Here is a 20,290-nt window from a genome sequence, read left to right on the forward strand (position 1 = left end):
TGGAGGCCGCACCCCCCCCCGCTTTCTTCCTGGCCGCCGCAGAGACGACGGAGTCCGGGGTAGGCTGCGCCCGGAGGCACAGGGGGGCCACGTCCGGGACCCGGTACTTCTTCTCGTACCGGTCTCTTCTAGCTGGCGTAGTGGAAGGGTTCTTGAGGAGGGCGAGGCCCTCATCCCAAATGTCGTCCAGTAGAGGCACCACGAGGACCGTCTTCCTCTTGGCCTCGCGCCGTTGATAAAGGAATCCTTCCTTTTTCTTCTCCTCAGGGCAGAGTTGGAAAAGCTCGGATGCCCTGGCGATCATGGAGTGGAACGAACCAATCTCGTCAGGCGGAGAAGCCCTGGTGGGAGGTGACGACGGTAGATCCTCGTCGTATACCTCGTCGTCCGTACCCGTCGCTGCCGTGTCAGTCCCCGTATCATCCCCTCGGGTGGACGGGGAGGAGGGCTGGACGGTGCGCGATGGCTGAAAAGGAGGTGGAGGGTGAATCATCCTTTTCTTGGGCGGGGGAACGCCAGAAGGTCCCGGTTCAGGATCCCCCGACGGGAGAGGTTCCTCCGTCGGCAACGGTAGTCTCGTCCTTATCTCTGAGCATAAGGACTGTATAGCCAACAAAATGGCCGCCGAGTTGTCTTGACCTCCGAGGTGGCAGGGAGACTCTGAGCCCCGAGGTCGCCACCACTGGTGTAGCCTCCACAGGCTGAGCCAGGGTCGCCGCGACAGTATCGATAGAGGGCTTGGCCGGATGGATTAAGGCCTTCACCACCTTAGGTGCGCTCACCACCTTATCCTTGAGAGGGGGGACACTGCCTCGCTCCCCCTCCGATGGGGCCTTCGAGCTCGACCGGGGCCTCTCCAGGAGCTTCGCCGGGTGCTCGCCCTTCCTCTTACCCGACCCAGAGCGTTGGCTCGTAGTTGAAGGTGCCGGGGAGGGTGCGCCCTGCCTGGCGCCCGTAGAGCCCGACCGTTCGGCGCTCCCGGTGCCAGCGGACTCGCGGTGCTTGGCCTTGTGTTGGACCCCCGTCGCGTCCTCAAAGGTCTTAGAAGACCGCTCGGATTTCTTCCTCTTCTTCTCGCCTGACGGGCTCTTCCCTTCCAGCCAGTTGGCGAGACGTTGATGGCGGTCCTTCATGGTCCGCTCCGACATATTGCCGCAAAACGCACAGTCCTTCTCCACGTGCGTCTTGTCCTCATGTAAGCAGTAGAGACAAAAGGAGTGTTCGTCCTCCTTAAAGACGTTCTGCAGCTGGCATCCAGGGCAGACCCTGAACAGCTTTCCGGGCGTCGATCTTCCCTTCTCCTGGGCCATGTCCGGGCCTGAGAAGCTTCTGGAGTCCTCCAAAGCGTAGCTCGACGAAATCTTCACCCTTGAGGGGCGCAGACGAATCCGACACGGGTCCCCGTTGATCGGATGGAGAGTCGGTGGAGCTTGAGGCTCTTTTGACCGAAAAAACAAAGTTTTTGAGCAAAAAACATGAAAAAATAGCACTAACGCTCGAGAGCAATAGCACTGGGATCCCAACACATGAACGTGCGGTAAAAATCTGAAGATGGCTGCCAGAGGCGGTGCTTAGGTAGAGGGCAGTCATTGGCTGTGGTCAGTATGACGCAGAGACCACTGATTGGTTACTACTACGAAAGACAGATCAGAAACGAAACTGATACTGGTTTTTTCTTTACCGAGGATTCCCAGCCTGACGCGGGGAATATTCATGAGCATGTGAATCCATGCCAGAAGCCATGCTGGAGAACCCCTCTTTTTCCTTTTATTTTTGCATTCATCGAGTGCTGTAAACTCAGAGGCATCAAGGCGCTGGTTACAGAATTTGTACAGCAAGTGAAACCATATAGATTTTATTTTCATAGACAACAGTAATTGGCTCAGAGAGGAGTCAATCCCTGGGAGAAAAGCAATTTCTTGAGCTATGTTCAGAAAGGGCCAGTAAGATTGTTCTGATCTTAGTGTAGGGGTAGAGAGTTCCAGTTCTCCGAGGCAATGACCAGAAAGCTCACCCCACCAAAGCTTTTAGTCTGAATCTTGGGATGATAAGTCGATGAGTATGGGAGGAGCGGGTAGGTCTTGACGACTTCGCCTTTGTATGTTTTTGAGAGCGGTACCTAGCAGCAGTGTTCAAGAGGCATCTGTGGGGGATGGCTAATGTTTTTAAGAAAATGCACTTGCAAATTGACAGTAAATGTGAATTTCTTCTGGCGGCTGGGATGTGCTCATGCCTCGGGATGTTTAGTGCGGGCCTGAGTGCATTATTCGGAATGACCTGCAGTTTGTTGATGTTGCAAGTGGAGGTGCTTGCAAATAAAATATTACAATAATCCAGTCTGGATTCAATAAGTGCAAGGGCAATGGTGAGGCAGCTGTCCGTGGACAGAATGGGTCTGCAGGCATTAGGTCATTTGGTGGTGTGTTCAGCAGAGGATGCAATAGCGTTGACCTGTCTCGTTAGGGACAGGCTGGCATCAAAGTAAATGCTCAAGGTCTTAACAACACTGGATACTGGGATGTTGTAACGGGTGGGGGAGACACACAAGCCTTGGGGGACGCCGCAGGTGACTGGGGAAGAGGGAGCCGAGGCATTGGCCGGGAACACTCATGGATCCGTTGGTCAGAAAGGAGGAGATCCAGCAGATGGCTTCAGCAGAGAAATTAGCTGCATAGGTGATGTGTTGACACAGAATTTGGTGGTTCACAAGGTCGAAGGATGCAGACAGGAGGAGGGCTGAATTGACGGCATCTTTGATCTCGTTCAATTGCTTTTTTTTTAAATCCAGCAATGCAGATTCCATGCCATGGCCTGGGTTGGAAGCAAGATTGGCGTAGACCTAGGAGGTTGTTAGATTCAAGGTATAGCTGTCTACAGATTTGCTAATCTTGCTTCTACATTCATGAGACAGATTCTTTCCTCATGTAAGATTTTATCATGTGAAATTTCTCTCTTCTTCTCCATCCACCTACCCCGATCTTAGTTTCCAGGGCTTTTCTGGAATCTTTTTGTTTTTAAAACTGTTTTATTTTGAGTTTGAGCTACCATTACCTGGGACTGTTGACAAGAAATTTGCTCTCTGACTAAACTTAAAGATGTTAATTTATCTCACATCTCCTATTCCAGATATAAAACCGTGCTTAAAAATAAAATATATGAATTAGATTGAAAGAAAACTAAAACTGACCTGTAATGTAACTAAATTCAGAATACTAAAACACTACCCTTGTTGCTCTGTAACCGCACCTTTTATTAAAGATTTTCCAGTTAATGACCTCAGCAAAGCATACCTAAGAATAAATGTAACCGGTTATACTCTATGGAAGTTAGGGGAGCTAGAGAAGAAATCCCACAGCTCCTTAGGAAGAGTAGATATTGTGTGAACATGGTTTTGGAGTCTGTCAAACATTTAATAATGGAATTTGAAAGTTTAAATTGCCAGACAGTATACATGTGATGCTATGTGGGTTCGGTACTTAAATGGCAATGACTTCCCTCATATCATCTGACAAAGTATTTCAAATATTTTTGTAAATTTGTGTTCTCATTGATTTGAGACTTCTGTTTTTTCATTCATATTATGTTTATTAGAGACTTTTTTTTGTTTTTTCATTTAAATTGCAATGAATTATGACCGCAACACGCATTTCACCACTATCTAGTGGCTCATCAGGAGTATTTCATAAAAATAGCTGAACAACTGAATTTAAGTTTATACCTAGACAATGAAATCAATAATATTGTCGAAGTACTGCTAGACATGATTGAATTGATGTTAATGTCCTTTCACTCTCCAAAAACTATTCTGCAGTCTTATCAGCTTACACCATCTGGTGAAGCATCTGAAAAAATACCAAATTATATTTTGTTTGTTGTCAAATACAAGAGTTCTACTATAAAATGGAGATGCAGAGATTAATGGTCGTTGTCTAAGAATGTTAGGCATGACAAAGTAGAGTTCTTAACCTTATGCATCTATTTGGTACAAACTGGATATGAAAGTCAAGTGTTTTGGGAAACTGAACGCAATTCTGCATGTGGTCGGCGTTTCAAAAAGGCACACCAATATTTATATTGGAATATGACATCACACACACGTAATGCACAATGATGTCATCATGTGCTTGTGTCTCGTAATAACACCTTGATGTTTACACTAGCATTGACCATACTGTATTGACAATCATGGCACACCATATATATTGGTTAAATCATTAAAGGGTTTATTTTCTTTTAAATCATATTTTATTGGCATTTTATTACAAGAATTTAAGGCACCTGTAGACTAAAATGAACAACATTAACAAAATCTTCACTCACCTTGTCAATACTGTGCGGTCAATACCCCCCCATCCCCTCCGTCTCCTCGGGATGATACCCTTACAACCACAATACCACTTCCCGAGGCGATTGTGAGCTCCATAGACCACTTGTTACAGCCCTTCTAACGGATTCTCCGTCTCCGCCTTTACAGGCATCTATGTATGCGGTTTTCCCCCGCAACATGGAGGAGCCGGGAACCACCGGCAACGCTTCAGTCTTTCTCGACTCTCATTGCGAGCGGGTAGCCACGCCCCCAACTTCCGGAATCACATATGCGGAGACTCCAACATCAGACCGATGCGTTGCTTCTCTAGTCAGAGTTGCACAGCGCTCCGTAAATTGGCTTATCTACCTACTTCTTAAACTTACTCTTGAATTGTACCTCCCTTCTTGGAGTCCCATGAATTTACTTTCTTCTGTTTCCTTTTGATCTGCGTTGTTAGATAATTTCAGTGAATGTTCGTACGTACGTGGCTAATAGTTACTTCCTTCAACAACCAGCCTTTTCTCAAGGTTTGTCTGGAGCATAGCGTCACGTTGCTAGAGATTCATTCTTTAGTTCGCTTTTTCTACTCTGCACATGGTCCATTAAACTTTGTCATTCCTTCGTCACACGTTAGGAAGCAGGCATAGGAATATTCTACAGTCTTCAGCCATAAGTCTTCTGGATCGTTATACCCCTTCATGTCAACAGAGTTACGGGTACTTTGGTAAGGCTATATATTCCCTGCTTTTCGGTCTTCTGTTTCTATCTTTGAGATTACCGCTTTTGAGCATAATCTATTTACCCTATGCTCTATTAGGTTCCTTACACTGTAACTTTTCTGTCACTATCGACTTGGCTGATAGTAATTAGGAATCTGTCATTTGCTCCAGGGTAAGCCCTTCCTCCACTCCTAGATTTATTATACATTTGTGATATTTTCCTTTCTTCTTAATCTTTATTCTATTTACATTAGAATTCTCCACGAGGGGGATTTTGCCTGCACTAAGTTCCCGTGTAGCACTAAGAAGACACCACTGCTGCCCACAGGAGTCTTCGCACCCTAGCAGCTCACCACAGGGCTTTTTCCCCTTTTGGGGTTTTTCCCTGGAGGCTCCACTTCTTCCTAGCCTACTTCGGCTGAGAGGTGGAGGGGCTTCTAGGGGAGACTCACTCTCACGTTCTGCATACTACCTAATTGTTGAAGATCTGTGTGGAGGTAGGTGCCATTTTTAAATGCCGAGAGACATATGTAGATGAAAGTGCATTTCAAACCATAAAATATAACACCACTAGCCGTAGGGCTGAGAACAATACTTTGCAAAAACGGTAACCATAGCTCTGCAATTTTGACCCTGGACTCGTTGAGAATGTGTGTCAGGTATTCCATCTCATGAATTGCCCTGACCTTCCCTAGCCATTCCCTTTCTGTAGGGGATTTACCCCGCTTCCAGAACTGCGATACATAACATCTGGCTGCCACAGAAGGGAACGGGCCATGTGGTTCACCTGCACCTCTTCCTCGTCCTCCCCCCATACTCCGAACAGGAGCCCCCATGGGGATAAGCTGCACTGTCCACCCATTTAATCCAGGAGAAGACCTCCCTCCAGTGGGTCTGCATATGGGCAAAGTCCCATCACATGTGATAGTAATCTGCGCTGGTGGCTTTAAACTTCCAGCACTTTAAGTCGGCTCCTGAATACATTTTAGCCAGGCTGAGCGGGGGAAGATGCCAGCGGTGCAGGATCTTAACGGTCTGCATTCTAAACTGGAGGGACCATAGATTGGGAAACCCTTCTACACATGGTGGCCCATAGTTCATCAGATATGTCTTTCTGCAGGTCCTCGGCCCATTTCTCCCTAGCTGTTGTCATCTGCAGGGGTTTCTGCTTACAGGGGCATCTTGTATATGCTTGCTATATGTCCCTTCGTGTACCCCCCCTGTAGCAGCAGCGAAATCGTAAATGGTGATCCCCCGTCTCGGGTTATGCCCCCAACGTGGGGGCCATAAGCACTTCCTTCAATTGTAGATAGAGGAAGGGGGAGAGCTGGCCAATCTGTAGGAGTTCCTCCAGGTTTCCCAGGGACACAAATTGTCACCCCTCCCACAACTGTCCCGCCCTACTAAGCTCCGGCTCTTACTATTCCTGTACCATTCAAATTGTCGTGGGTCTGCTATAGGATTCCTTAACGGGGGGCCCAAATACAACTGAGGGGGAAGGGCCAGGTCGAAATCCATCTTGTGTCACCCACTTCCCTCCAGATTGACCACAATACTTCCAACATATGGTTACAGAGGACACAGTCTGATAGCTCGCTGTGGTGGACCCACAGCCATTTGCCCAGGGTCACTGGTACTAGGATCAAGTTGTCCATTGCTACCTATTGCTTCTCTGATTGTGACTCCAGATGGTCAACTAACACCTGCAGCTGGGCTGCCCTATAGTATGTCCCCAAGTCCGGGAGGCCCATCCCACAGCACCCTCCCTTGACAAGATGAGGGTCCTGTATGCTATCCTAGGCCTCTTGAGAACTTCAGAACTATACTTTTAACCATATCAAAGAAGGGTGCAGGAACTACCACTGGGAGCATCTGGAATAGGATTTTATTGGTTGGGAAGGATGACCATTTTGATACAGCTGAGTCTCGCCATCCAGGACATGCTGAGCCCAGAGCGGGGGAAGTTCCTGTCAAATAAGTCGCCCAGGTCGCTCTGGATCTCCACCCAGAGTATTGAAACCCATCCTGCTGAACACAGAACTCAAGTTCTTTCATATATTCCCCCATTTGGGCTTTCTTAGGCCCTATCGGGTGCACCACAGATTTAGCAAGGTTCTCCTTGAAACCTGATAGCGTGCATATACCTCAAGCTTTTGCAACAGGACCGGAAGGGAGGCCTGGGGGCGGGATATATATAGGATGGCGTCATCCGCGAACAGGCTTAGTTTATATTCTGCCATCCCCACCAGAACCCCACAAATTCGCACATCGATCCTGACAACTATTGCCCATGGTTCCATGACTAGCGTGTATGAGCGGTGCAAGGGGACATCCCTGTCTATTTCCCCTTCCCAGCCTGAACGGGCACAACTCTTCCCCGTTCACCAACACTCTTGCCCTAGGGTTGGAGTAAAAGGCCGCTATCCAACCTTCCCATTTCTCCCCCATTCCAACCAATGCCAATACCCCTTTAAGGAACGACCAGCTCACGCGGTCAAAAGCCTTTTCAGCGTCTAAGGACATCAGAGCTCCCTCTTTTTTAACCATGGGCGAGTGCAGGAAGTGTGGGGTCTTGCGTAGATTGTCTGCCCACTGCCGGTTCTTAACAAAGACTGTCTGGTCCGGGTGCACCAATCTGGGGGGAACCCTCTCAAGCCTGGTGGCCAGCACTCTAGCGAAGATCTTGGCATCCAAATTTAAAAGCGAGATGGGCCTGTACGCCGACAGAACCTGGGGTCCTTCCCTGGTTTTGGTATGACCACTATTCTGGCTTCCAAAAAGGTGGGGGAACCCTGCTTATTTCGCTAGAGTCATTGAAAACTCTGGCTATTGGAGCTGCCAACAACTCCTAGAATTGTTTAAAGAAATCAGTGGTGTATCCATCCTCCCCCGGGGCTTTACCTGCCTTCAGTCTGCCTATAGCGGCCTCCAGGGCTGCAAGTTCCCCAGAGGTGAGTTTTGGGATTGCCAAGCTGTCCGGGAATGTCCTGATCACCTGGTCCCCTGGCTCTGGCGCCCTTCAATATAACTCCTAATAATACTTGGCGAAACACCCCGGTATCCCACCATGAGGGCCAACTATATCACCCCCTTTGTCTCTGATCCTTTCCACCCTTCTATCCCCTCTGCTCCCCCTGACCCTGTTCGCCAGCAGAGATCCCACCCGGTCTCCTCTCTTATAATATGGTTGTTTCATATATCTCAATTTCTTCAGGACCTCCCCTATGAGTGTGGCGTGTAGGGCCTGCCGTTTGTCTCAGATGAGAAGGAGCAAATCATTCCTGCCCCTGTCCCCCCGCCCCCTCCACTCAACTGCACCCTGAGTCCCCAGATTTCTTCCCATAGCTTACTCTTAATGAGTCCCCTCTCCAGTTTTCTGTGGGCCCCATCTGCTATCAACAGTCCCCGTTTTGTGGCTTGGCAACTTCTAACACATTGGGGTGTACTTCCCCTGTCTCATTGACCTCGAAAAAAGGATTACATTTTATTTCCCAAGTACTCCCTGAAGATCGGTTCCCAGAGAAGAACATCATTGCAGCGCCACCCCAGACTAACCCTTATTTTTGCATCAAACTGCCAGGATGCCATCACCACTTCATGGACTGACCATGTGACTGTTTCCACTGTGGGGGATGTGATGTCCTTCACTTGCTCCCTGGGAATTAATAATAGTTCTATCCTGGTGTAGGTAGAGTGGGGAGGCGAGAAGAAGGTATATCTTCCCGCCTGGGGGTGAGAAGGCCTCCACACGTGTGTACAAAAACGGTCCTCGAGGAGGGCCGTAAACTGTCTGTTCTCCTTTCCCACCTGATTCGGTGCTCCTCCCTTGCTGACCACCAGTCCAGTACCGGTCCTGCACCAGGTTGAAATCGCCTCCAACTAAAACATGTCCCTCACCCCATTCCTTCAGTGTGGCAAAGACCCTCCTGAAAAAGTGAATCTGGCCTACATTTGGTGCGTACACCGTGGCCAAGTAAACAGGACCCCATCCACTTGAGCCTTGATCGCCAGGAGTCTCTCTCCAAAACCCCTCTTAGTTTGAGGCCCTTTAGACAGAAGGATTTTGCCAGGACAATTCCTACCCCTTCCTTTTTATAATCCGTGTTGGAGGCCCAGAACATTTGCCCCTTTCCGCAGGGGACGCTCCATCCGTTGTTTAAAATTTGTTTCCTGCAAGAAGAGGATTGATAACTTGAGGGACCGGAACATATTGTAGGTCAGGAACCTCTTATTTGTTAAATTCAGACCCTTAAGGTTGAGGGTCACAACCTTTAAATGAACCATATCCCTGCCTGGGAGGATCGCCTGTGTCCCGGGTCATTATCCTCCTGTACGTCACAAAAGCCCCTACATGCCGAACCCCCCACACCCCTTCCCCTAATCCCCCTCCCTTCCCCTGGTCCCTGCCTAACACCCACCCACAAAACCCCCAACAACAGGGCGCGAAGCCCAACTAAGTAGAGACACCTGGACTTGGCCAGGTCACCAGTGTGTGTGGAGAGCGACGGTCGGCCCGGCCGTCTTTTCCCCCCATTGAGCAAGCTGAAGGCTTGCACGGCCTTAACTCAATCGCACCCCCCCCCCCATCTCAAACAAATTGTTCTAAAATACGAGTGCCACGCCCTTGGTTTCCTTGTTTGCCTAGAGCTGCCGTCTCTTTTGGTCCCTCTAGGCTGAGCAAATGCACTTGTGAACGCTCCCTCAGCTGGCGCTGACTCGCTCTCTCCGTTTGCGACTCCTCGCTCTGTAGTTTTTAGTCGGTTTGCCGCTTCTATGCCTTGATGCAGAACTTAATTTTAACCCCTGAGTTTGAACATGAGGCCAAAGGGGAACCACCAATGGTACTTCACTCCCTTGTCTTGTAGCAATTTTGTTAGGGGCCTACATTTGCGCTTTTGGTCCAGGGTATAGGGGGATAGGTCTTGGAAAACCCTGATCTGCGCTCCTTCCCATTCGATTGTGCCAGGCGCCCCTGCCTTCTGCAGGATTTACTCCTTGTCGGTCTAGTAGTGCCACCACCGAGTTCAGTCCTTTCCTGGGCCGTGCACCCCTATGGATCCTGTCAAACTTAATGTTTCTCTCTGGGGAGGCCCTCAGCAGGTCCCGCATGAAACAAAGAAAGGACTTTTCAAGCTCCTGTGGTGTTTCTGTCTCTCGGCCTGCAAGCCCCCAGACACGTAAACTGTTCCTCCTCTCTCTGTTTTCGATATCATCAACTTTGGAACTCACTGCTCGGTCCCAACACTTGAGTTCCTTCAGTCGCATCTCTACCTCCACATTGCCTATGTCCGGCGGCGCGGTGCGAGTGTTCCAAGGCCTCCACTCGGTCCTCCACCTTTGTGACCCTCTCGGTGAGGACGCCCAGTGAGCCCTGGACCTTCGCCCTAAATGCTTGCAGTTCTGATAGTGCTGCATGTATGTTCTGTTGTAAGCACCCTAGGTCCCCCCTGTCCAATCCGGCTCCAGCCTCTCCCTCCATGTTTCCACAGTCCTTTGTGCCCACCCTGGTATCGTCAATGCAGTGCTGTCCACAGCCCCCTTTACTTTTTCCTCCTCTTTGTCCGAGCTGTCTTCGACAACAGACAGTGGTGGTTCTATCGGTCTTAACACCCAAGGCACTGCAGTAGCTCCAGATATGCCTTGTGAGACTTGTGGAAAAGGGGGATCCCTCCCACCTTCTTTGCGGTTCCAGGCACCTCTTGTCCTGGCCTTTGCCGGGGCCAGCTTCAGGCTTCCCCTGCCAATAGAGTGGTGCTGGGGGGCTTCTACCACCTCTCCGAGTCCAATTAGCCTCCCCCTCCTTATAACGGTGCCGGTGCTTCCTCAAGTGGACTTTTATGTGGGTAGAGGAAGGCCACAACAGATTGCGTGTGGGCCTCCTCCTTCCGTTTCTTTTTCTCTTGATTGCTGGGTGTGTGTGCTGGTGGAGGAGCTGCCTCCCGGTATTTACAACAGTGGCAGTGCTCCCCACAGTGATATATCTGCAGAGGGAGGCCAAGCTGAGTAACCAGTGTTGGTGCGCGGGTGTGACTCACCCTCTCCCCACTTCAAAGCTACGGCATGTCAGTGGGAGAGGGGGACCCGTCTGCCGGCTCCCAAAGAAGAAAATGCCTCCCAGTCCATACAACGGCAGCAGCGTATCCCTGTTGCAGCTTCCTCGCCCGCGGGAGCCGAGGCGGGGGAGGGCAGGCGCCTTACTTGGGAGTGCTGGTAGGCGACGAGCCTCACCTGCCCACAGGCCTCCTCGGTGTCCGTTTGCTACAGGCTTCCTCTCCTCCGCACCCTGGACTCTTAGAAATGGCGCTGGCCGTCCAGGTCGTTCTGCCGGCGCTTCGTGGGCCTGGGTCTGCAGGTCTCCCCTGGCCCACCGGAGGTCTCGTCAGGGTGGGGGTCGCACGCCCGCTGCTATTTGCCTCCTCTCCATTCGCTTTGCTGCGCTCGCGGTGGTATACTTTTAACTTTCTATTCTGGCTGAGCTCGGAGCACCCCACTCACACGGCCATCCTTATCCGCGCCCCCCGGTGGTCTCTCCATTAAAGGGTTTTAAAAGAATATCATTTCAAAACAAAAACGAAGAGTGCTCATATAACAACTGCATCAATAATTTGCAGTGTTGATGCCATTAAACTTACCGATCTATAAATTATTAATTGGTTCAATATGTGGAGGATTTCAGGCAAGTATAATTTGAAAAACAAAAATTGAAAAATGTCACAAAACATCAGTATCTTAAGTGTATGAAACTATAATATAGCCATTATATGTTCAGGTTACCCAAACATTACAGATTCATAATTGTTTACCAGCAATTGAGAGAATTTAGAAATTCAAATAATGACCAAATCATACAGTTATGTGATAACATTTGTATCCAGTGTTCTGATGTTGATTAGAGATAGGTAAAGAACTCATTGACTTTATGGATCCCTCTTGCTTCCCGTTGATGTAAAATTAGTTCTCAGTATCCACCTCTTTGAGGTTGTTCCACAGTGGCTCTGTCCATACATTTCAATGCTTCTATTGGTTCATTCGGGTGTTCTGTTTTTTGGATGGGTACTTATCGCTCTCAAGTGTTGAATAATTCAAAGTTTTAGCTGGCGAACAGTACTTCCTATGTACCACTTATCACAGTGGCATTTGATTCCATAGACAACACATTTCGTGTTGCAGTTAATTAAAACATACATTTTATGTTGAAGACAATTCGGTAACATAATAGTGTCTATTTGTACATCATCAAAGGACATATTGTACAATGACCACATTTGTAATTTCCTACCAGAGGTAGTAGTTCCCAATGTGAATGTAATGCATCTGGTTGCTCACGTTTCTTTGGTTGCAGGAAACTAGGGCAGATGTTATTTTTGATGGTTTCGCATCAAGATACTTAGTTAGATCATTGTCCAAATGTAGGATATACCAGTGTTTTTGTTGGATGCAATTATACAAGAGTGTCAAACAACATATCAAATTCTGAATATTATGGTTTTGGGTGATTTCAACTCCGATGTGGGCACATGTTCTTATAACCCTGGTTCATCAAGGAAACAAATACAGGGCCAACAGTGGAGTGTATTTACGAGAAATTGGGGCCTAATCTGTGTAAACGATTACCTGGGTAAAGATTTGAGTGCTTTCACATGGTCTAATGGAAAATAATATTCTACCATAGATTTCATTTTTGTAAGTATGTCTTTAAGACACTCTTTGCTTGAGTTTAAAATTATACCATCCTTGATTAGTGATCACAGTATCCTCAAACTCACCATGAGGGTACGCCCTTCCCCGGAATCCTCTTCTGTTCTTCCCCTGACGTTGGAGCTAAACTCAGCTAGGAATAGAATAAACTGGCACTTGGATAATGTTGAAAAGGTGAACAAGGTCTTTTTTGAGGACTATAACAAATATGGCTGTGAGAAAAAACTTGATGTATGCACATGGGGAGTTTAACAACTATGTCAGGGAGGTTATCCTTGGGACAAAAGGCATTGGGAGATCATTGAAAAAAGGCAACATTCACACCCATGTTTTCGATCCGGTTATCCATCAGCTTAAAAAAGAGAGGAATCGTGAGATTCGTAAACTCCAGAAACGTCCATTTACTCAATCTCTGGGTGAAATGGTCAAAAAAGCAAAACAACAATGGAGTTATAGGATACGTGCACTAAAAGCAAACACAGTGCAAAGAGATGCATAAAACATACTTGAGGCACTCTCAAAAACGAATACTCGGCATTTTTGGTCCCTAGTTAATAGACGCTGGGAGGCGCACACCAAAGAACAAGGCGTGTGTATATCCTCGGACATTTGGAAAGGCCACTTTGGCTCAATATATAAACCTACGGTTTGTAACTGGGTGGTTCCGGAAGAGATCGCCTCATGTCCATGGAATTTCCCTTTCTCCTTACAGGATGTGCAAAGAATGATCTCTAGGTGCTAGTCTTCCCGTGCACCAGGTCCTAATATGTTAGCTAATGTGGTCTTCAAAGGTAATACGATTCTCTGGGCCAAAATTCTCTTCCTACTTTTTAAGAACATTGTCATCAACCAGGTATTTCCAACTACTTGGCACATGTCTTATGTGGTCCCAATTTACAAAAAGGGCGATAGATCTATACCAACTAGTTATAGACCTATCGCCTTGCTGGACGCTGATTCTAAGATATTTGCCTCCTTGGTTCTTGAACATATCCATGTGTGGATGGAGGAAAAGGATGTATTGTCGGCACAACAGTTTGGTTTTAGAAAAGGGGTTGGAACTGAGGCAGGTGGACTTCTCCTAACTATCATGCAGCAACAGACCAGACAGAGAGGTAGCCAACCTATCTATTTGGCTTCTATCTGTTCAGCCTTTGATCTAGTGGATAGAGACACACTGTGGAGAAAACTGTTTGCCTTAGATATGCCGCCACAGCTCCCAGCAATCTCATATTATCTTCACTCAGAATCTAAGATAAGAGTCCGATTGAACACTGAGGGATCCCTGTCTGAGGAAATAAATACAGGAAACGGTCTCAGACAAGGGTGTATTTTTGCCCCTACTGTTTTTAATCTGTACTTGTCTGATGTTGGCCCGCACATGGATGAGGCATCGTTTGCGGCACCAAAAGTTGAAGGTACTAGGATTGCATGGACTGCGTATGCAGATGACGTGTTGTTGTTTGATTTAACACCCATGGGCTTGCAACGTGTTCTGTTTGCATTTAAGAAGTACAAAGCGGACAATGCTTTGGATATAAATCAGACAAAAACCTTTATTATGCAACTCAGTTATAGGAAAAGGCCAGCAAAAATTGCACGGTTTTTGGATCACGTCAAACTTACCACGTGTCATGCCTTCAGGTACCTAGGTTATCCCATTTTTGAGACGGTCACCCGGGTGAATTTACCTAACTATTTGGATAAAAAAGTGACACCACTGATTTCTCAATTACTCAAAATCGACTGCAAATATGGGAAATTTTCAATGTTACCATGTATAAAAATGTACCGTAGTAAAACGATTGCCCAGTTTAGCTACGGAATGGAACTGGTTCCGTTATGGTTTAAGAGCGAATTTGTTAAATATGAAGCACGTATGCTAAGGTCACTGGTTTGGTATCTTCCGAAATGTGTTCCATTAGCAGCAATACGTTTTGAACTTGGGCTATACTCCCTCTCAAGCCTAATTCTCTGGCGTAGAGTCTCTTTGTTTAGGAAATTGCTTGTAAATAAAGAATCAACTTAATATGGAATCCTTGGACGGTGTCTAGTTGCGGGAAAGGAATCTTCTGCAGTAGTGTGTGATCTGGAAAAAGAGGTACATGAAGTACTGGCATTAGTTGGGGTCTCTAAAGAACTGCTTATCAACAATCCTACCAAGGTGAAGATACTTCTCCAGCATGCAGACTGGAATCACACTGTTGACATAATACAAAGCAAAAAACTATGCGCATTTGGCAGGCAGTCATAAAAAATTGCAACAGAACCGTACCTCATAAAATTTTCAAACAAAGGGCTTCGACAGGAATTTATGCGCTTTCGTTTTAATGTCCTTAATACAGGTGAGATTATGACTATAAGGCAAACCTTGCCTCCGCAAATGGTTAAATGTCTATCTTGTGATTTAGACATTGGAGCAGTAACTTTACAACACCTGTTGACACAATGTTTGGGTCTAAGATCGGCACGCATTGATTACTTCATTAAATATGTGCCCAACCCAGAGAATGTGGATCTGGTTGCCCTATAGAAAGACATGTTGCATGGATCTAGGGTCAAACTTCAACTGGCCATACTGCGTTTTCTAAAAGCTAAATGCAAATCATAGGGAGGTAGTTCAGCTACAACATTTTGTAGGCTTATGCATCTTGCGTGTCTTTTTTCATTTTGTTTTAATATGAATCACTTAGATGTATAATGCATTTATACTTTTTGGTTGTATTAGGATGTATTATAAGGAATGTAATCGAATCCTTGTAACCAAAATTTTATGTATGTATTTTTTCAAGATCTGTTCTTATTGGTTTTATATTGTTTTTGTAAAGGTTACCATGTAATCAAAAAAAATAAAAAAATAAAAATATACCAGTGTTTTTCAGAATGTTTCTGATTATGTGATGTTCTGTACTAAAGGACATGGTTAATCAGATTTTGTGACTGGTGCTAGAAGTCCAGTTTTGTCACATAAAAGACCAGATCTGTCTTTGTTATTTACTTTTATCAAATAATTGTTGAGCATTTTCTGTTGACAACCTCGTTCTTTGAAACTTTTGATTTTACCTTTTGCACGTTTGGTTTATTCATCCTTATCACTGCAATTTCTTTTAATTCTTAGTAGTTCTCCATATGGTATATTTTTGATCACATGTATAGGATGGTTGCTCTTGGCATGGATAATGCTATTACCTGATATAAAGTTGTATGCATTTCATTCTGTTTTACATATAGTTCCAGATCTAGAAAATTGATTTTATATATACTGTGATGGACTATCATTTTAATATGATAATACTTTGTATTTAAAAAATGGATTTATTCCATCAGTGGTTGTACGTCTCCATCCCAGATCATTAGAATGTCATCTATAAAGCATCCACAAAAGATCTTATTTTCCGTAGTGAAGGCTAGATGTGTCCACGCATGTTCAACTTCAAAATCTCCCATGAAGAGATTGGCATACGGTGCATATTATTCTCCCGTGGCTGTACCTTGACGTTGATTGTATTTTTGACCATTAAAACAGAAATTATTGTTGGTGAGTGTGAATTTTAGCATTGTTAGTATCATTGAATTCTGCTCATAATACGAGATGGATCTTGATTTTAAGAAATAGTCTGTTAGCAATCCTCTGACATGCTGTATACTTGTGTATAGTCATGTGACATCCATTGTTAAAAATCTATAATTTTCCTGCCAAATAATAGTTCCCACTTATTGAATTACATATTTAGTATCTTTGATATAAGATGCTAAACTGGATACCAAAAGATTGAGATGAACGTCGTTTTGTTCCGATATCTTCTCTGTCAGGGAGCGTCGATTATGGATCTGAATGTTGAGAATTGTAACACATTTGTTGTGTATTTTAGGTGTTAAATGGATAGTAGCCATGATTAGAAATTGTACATTCATATAATTATATTTGTCATAGTTCAGCAGTCCACATTCATAAAAATGTTTGCTTAACTGTTGCCATTCCAAAGATAATGCTTCAATGGGCTGAAGTCCAGCTTTGTGTAGCAGCTGCGTTCAAATAATTGTCAGCTTCTTTGATGTAATCTTTTCTATCCATCAGGACTATCTGTTACACTCACCTGGTTCCCACAGGGGCGTCGATCGGACCCGGACAGCTGCGGTCTCCACCAACGTGATGCGTAGTGCAGAGATGACAGTCTGGACTAGCCCGCCTAATCTTGTCTGCTGGACTCGTAGAAGTATTCTCCTGCAAGTGGAGAAAGGGATTTAGCCACCCGTGGACTTTAGTGATGGCCCCCCAACTCGCTCTCCCCACTAATCACCTCCGATATCCCCTCTTGGTAACCTCACCTTATGTTTTTAAATGATGAGCTCTCCATCCTGCATGGCATGCAGGGGCGCGTAGATACCAGTTACTTCACTGGTTTGAAGGTACTGGAGGAGTTCCGGAGGAATACTGACTCCAGTGTCTATAATGTTCAAAGAGTTCAATATGTCCGATGTTCACTCTTGTTCCATTCCCTCGTTAGGTGGCAGCTGGGTCCAAAAGAATATTGCCTGGAGGCAGCTGATGGCGTTCAGGTAAGAGTCTGTATTACCAAACACTGTCCGGTAAAAGTTGCATGAGTTTAACTTGCTGTTTTCTCTCCCTTTATAGGTGCGGCATAGGAAGATGTGGCGAATTAAAGGATAATACCTCTGGTGGTAAAGCAGGTAAGCCTATGGTGGCAAGAGATTGTCTTTGTCGGTTTTCTCGGCTCACCTTGTTATTTCTTTTGTTTTTCCCCCAGGTGCTGGGTTTCGACGAAGAAAATGATGGAGGCAGCGCCGAGTCGAAAGATGCAGTGGACTGGTGAGTATAACGTGGCGTTGCTGCTGGCGAAGCGACGCGTGCTGAAATAATGTCCTTTCCAGGCTCGGAGATGTGTTGGGTCCGGAATCAGGTAAGGAATCAAATAATGTCCGTGATCTAACCTCTTCTCCTTTCTTTTCCTTTTGTCTAGGAGCTCCGGATTCGAGGCGGGCGTGGCAGAAGACTGGGTGCGGACTTGCAGACACGGTGAGCGTTACGCTGCTGGATGCAGAATAACACGAAGCATGGGCTGCTGTTTGGGCATGGTTTAAAAAGCCTGCAACGTAGTCCCAGGTAAGAAGTTCCCCAGAACTACACTGAAGTGAAAAATAGTCCCTGTAATAAAATAGTCCCATCCAGGCCTCATGTTGGCTTGGACTCATTTGCAGCATGGTCTGCATAAGGTAAGTAAAGTCTATGAGCCTGGCGCCAGGACTGATTTCTATGATGAGCCTGGCGCCTAAGGCTCATCATAGAAATCAGCCTAAGGCGCCAGGACTGAATCCAAACAGCCCGCAGCCGGGGCTGTTGGGGTTTTAATAAGTATCTGGATGCCTGCTTCCGGGGCTGATGGACTCGATCCGGATGCCCGGGGGTAGGCATCATGACACTATCTCCCTGCCCTTATCGGCTGCTTTCACTATAAGTTGTGAATTCTTCTTTAGTTCATCAAGCGTTTATTTTCCTTGTAGGTCATATTCGATTCAGTCTTGTGTTTAATATTATTCAGATACAAATATCTCAGATCTTCTGTCACAGCCTTGTTGAATAATTCTACGAGACTGTCTACTGGCAGGGAATCTCTTATGTCTCTGTAACTCTTTAAATCATCTTTATGTCAGACCAGAATCGAGAAACCATCAGAAAGAAACATAAAAGATCGATGAACATTGCTGCCTCCTCTTTATATTTCAGACATGACTTGGAAAAAGAATCATCCCGTTTTTTCAGTATAGGAGTAATGTAGGTCATATGTATTCCACAATTACTTAAACTTTGCATTTCTAGACCACATTTTTTAACCTAAAGGCAAGCTATTACCCTCTCGAATTCTGAAAGCTTTCTCAAATCCACTTCCCAGTGACCTTTGCAGTTCAGGCGACATCTTGACGGCACAGAGTGCTTTGCTTATGATTGACACAGCCAGTTTACCCTCCCCCAACTCCCGCTTAGATTTAAACAGATTAGATTTTGTTGGCTTGATCACACCCTCTTACCAGCTATCCCAAAGGCGTTTGTTTGTCTTGCAAACTGCATCACCAAACTGTTCCCTCATTTCCTCAAAGGGGAGTAAACCCACAGCCCGTAGAGGTCACTAACGGTTAAACTGCCAACTAATACCTGTGCATTCAAGTCGGCTATCCTCGCAGTTGTATGGATATGTGGGAATACCATCAAAGGGCATTGCCTCACAAAAGCATAAGTGATCTGCAGCAACCTACAGGTTCTAACCCACATCTTTCTCCACAAATCAGGAGGTCAGGCAAGTCTCCAAACAGGTGAACCCTTACCTTTAAGGAGCTATTCCCAACCTGCTACAGATACCTCACAACGCATATGCTTGTCAGATTTTGGACCCAAGTCAAATCAATATGTAACAAACTGCAATTGTGCTGTTCACATCAACATCATAGAGATCCATACCCCAATCTATGTGACTTGAGTTCACAGAGTCTTATGTGACGTCTATGAAGACATCAAGAAGCAGACACAGACAACGGAATAAAACCTAGGTCATAAGCTTTTATTCAAACAAAATAAATAAGGTTCGGAAAATGCCCAACTAGCCCTATGCTAAGGTGTGATTTCCCTACCTAACAAACCAAGGAGAGTCTTTGTCAGCAAGTCCAAAGCAAATAGCTGTCTGTGTCCAAAACCTACACTTGCCCTCACAACTACTTGAATATAATGCGAAGGGAAGTCAGTCTCAAAATGAGAAGTGTTCAAATAAAAGTTCAGAGCTTCTTCCAGCTCGTGGTCGGTAAAGGGGTTTTCCCTTCTCCGAGATTCAGGATAGTTCACTGTATCAAAAAGAGGGGTTCCCTTCCCCACGCTTTCAAGTTTCTCAATGCTCAAAAACCAATAACAATTCTTTAGGATCTTTCTCAGCTTTTCTGGCAGCTTTATCTTTCATCAATTTCACCAATGTCATAAAAGTTCAGTTCAATAATATCAAATCACCCATGTTTCTCCTTAATAGTCAAACACAAGCTTGAGGGTGAATTACATGGCTTTTCCTTTAGATAAGTGTACTCGGTTTAGGTGCAGTTGTCGGATGACAGCTCTTGCTTAGTCTCACAGCGCTGTGTTGCACTCCTTCAGAGTGCCATCATACGATTTCAGCGATCAGCATGGGGCCCAGGCAAGGCTCTCTTTGATGACCACCTGGGAGCACTGCAGGACTCAGCCCACACTCCTACCAAAGCCCAGCATTATAAGTCCATTCCTTTCCAACATTACAGTTCTCTCCATGGGATGTATATTGTTACTTCCCCTGATTTCACTTTGCCATACATTCACTAGTGCAATCTACATCAACATACCTTTCCTTCTTCTGTCTTTCACTTCGTCATTACAGGGAGGGACCCTTTAGCTAACTTTAACCAGATGCACTGCCACTTTCACAATGTGAAGATGCAGACAAAGAAAAGGCATGAAAAAGTAAATGACTGACAAAGTAAATGTCTGGGGAAGGGAGGGTATACTCAGTAACTGTGGGGGAGGTTTTCTAGG

The 20,290-nt window shown here is 45.9% G+C and overlaps 1 protein-coding gene across 2 annotated transcripts in view; it reads right to left on the reverse strand.

Moving 5' to 3' along the window:
• Positions 1-20,290, reverse strand: part of CNTLN (centlein) — a 2,346,865-nt gene that overhangs the window by 1,919,788 nt on the left and 406,787 nt on the right. The window lies entirely within an intron of this gene.

The sequence above is a fragment of the Ambystoma mexicanum genome, chromosome 6p (genome assembly GCF_040938575.1).
Source record: "Ambystoma mexicanum isolate Mex_15411 chromosome 6p, UKY_AmexF1_1, whole genome shotgun sequence".
NCBI lineage: Eukaryota > Metazoa > Chordata > Amphibia > Caudata > Ambystomatidae > Ambystoma > Ambystoma mexicanum.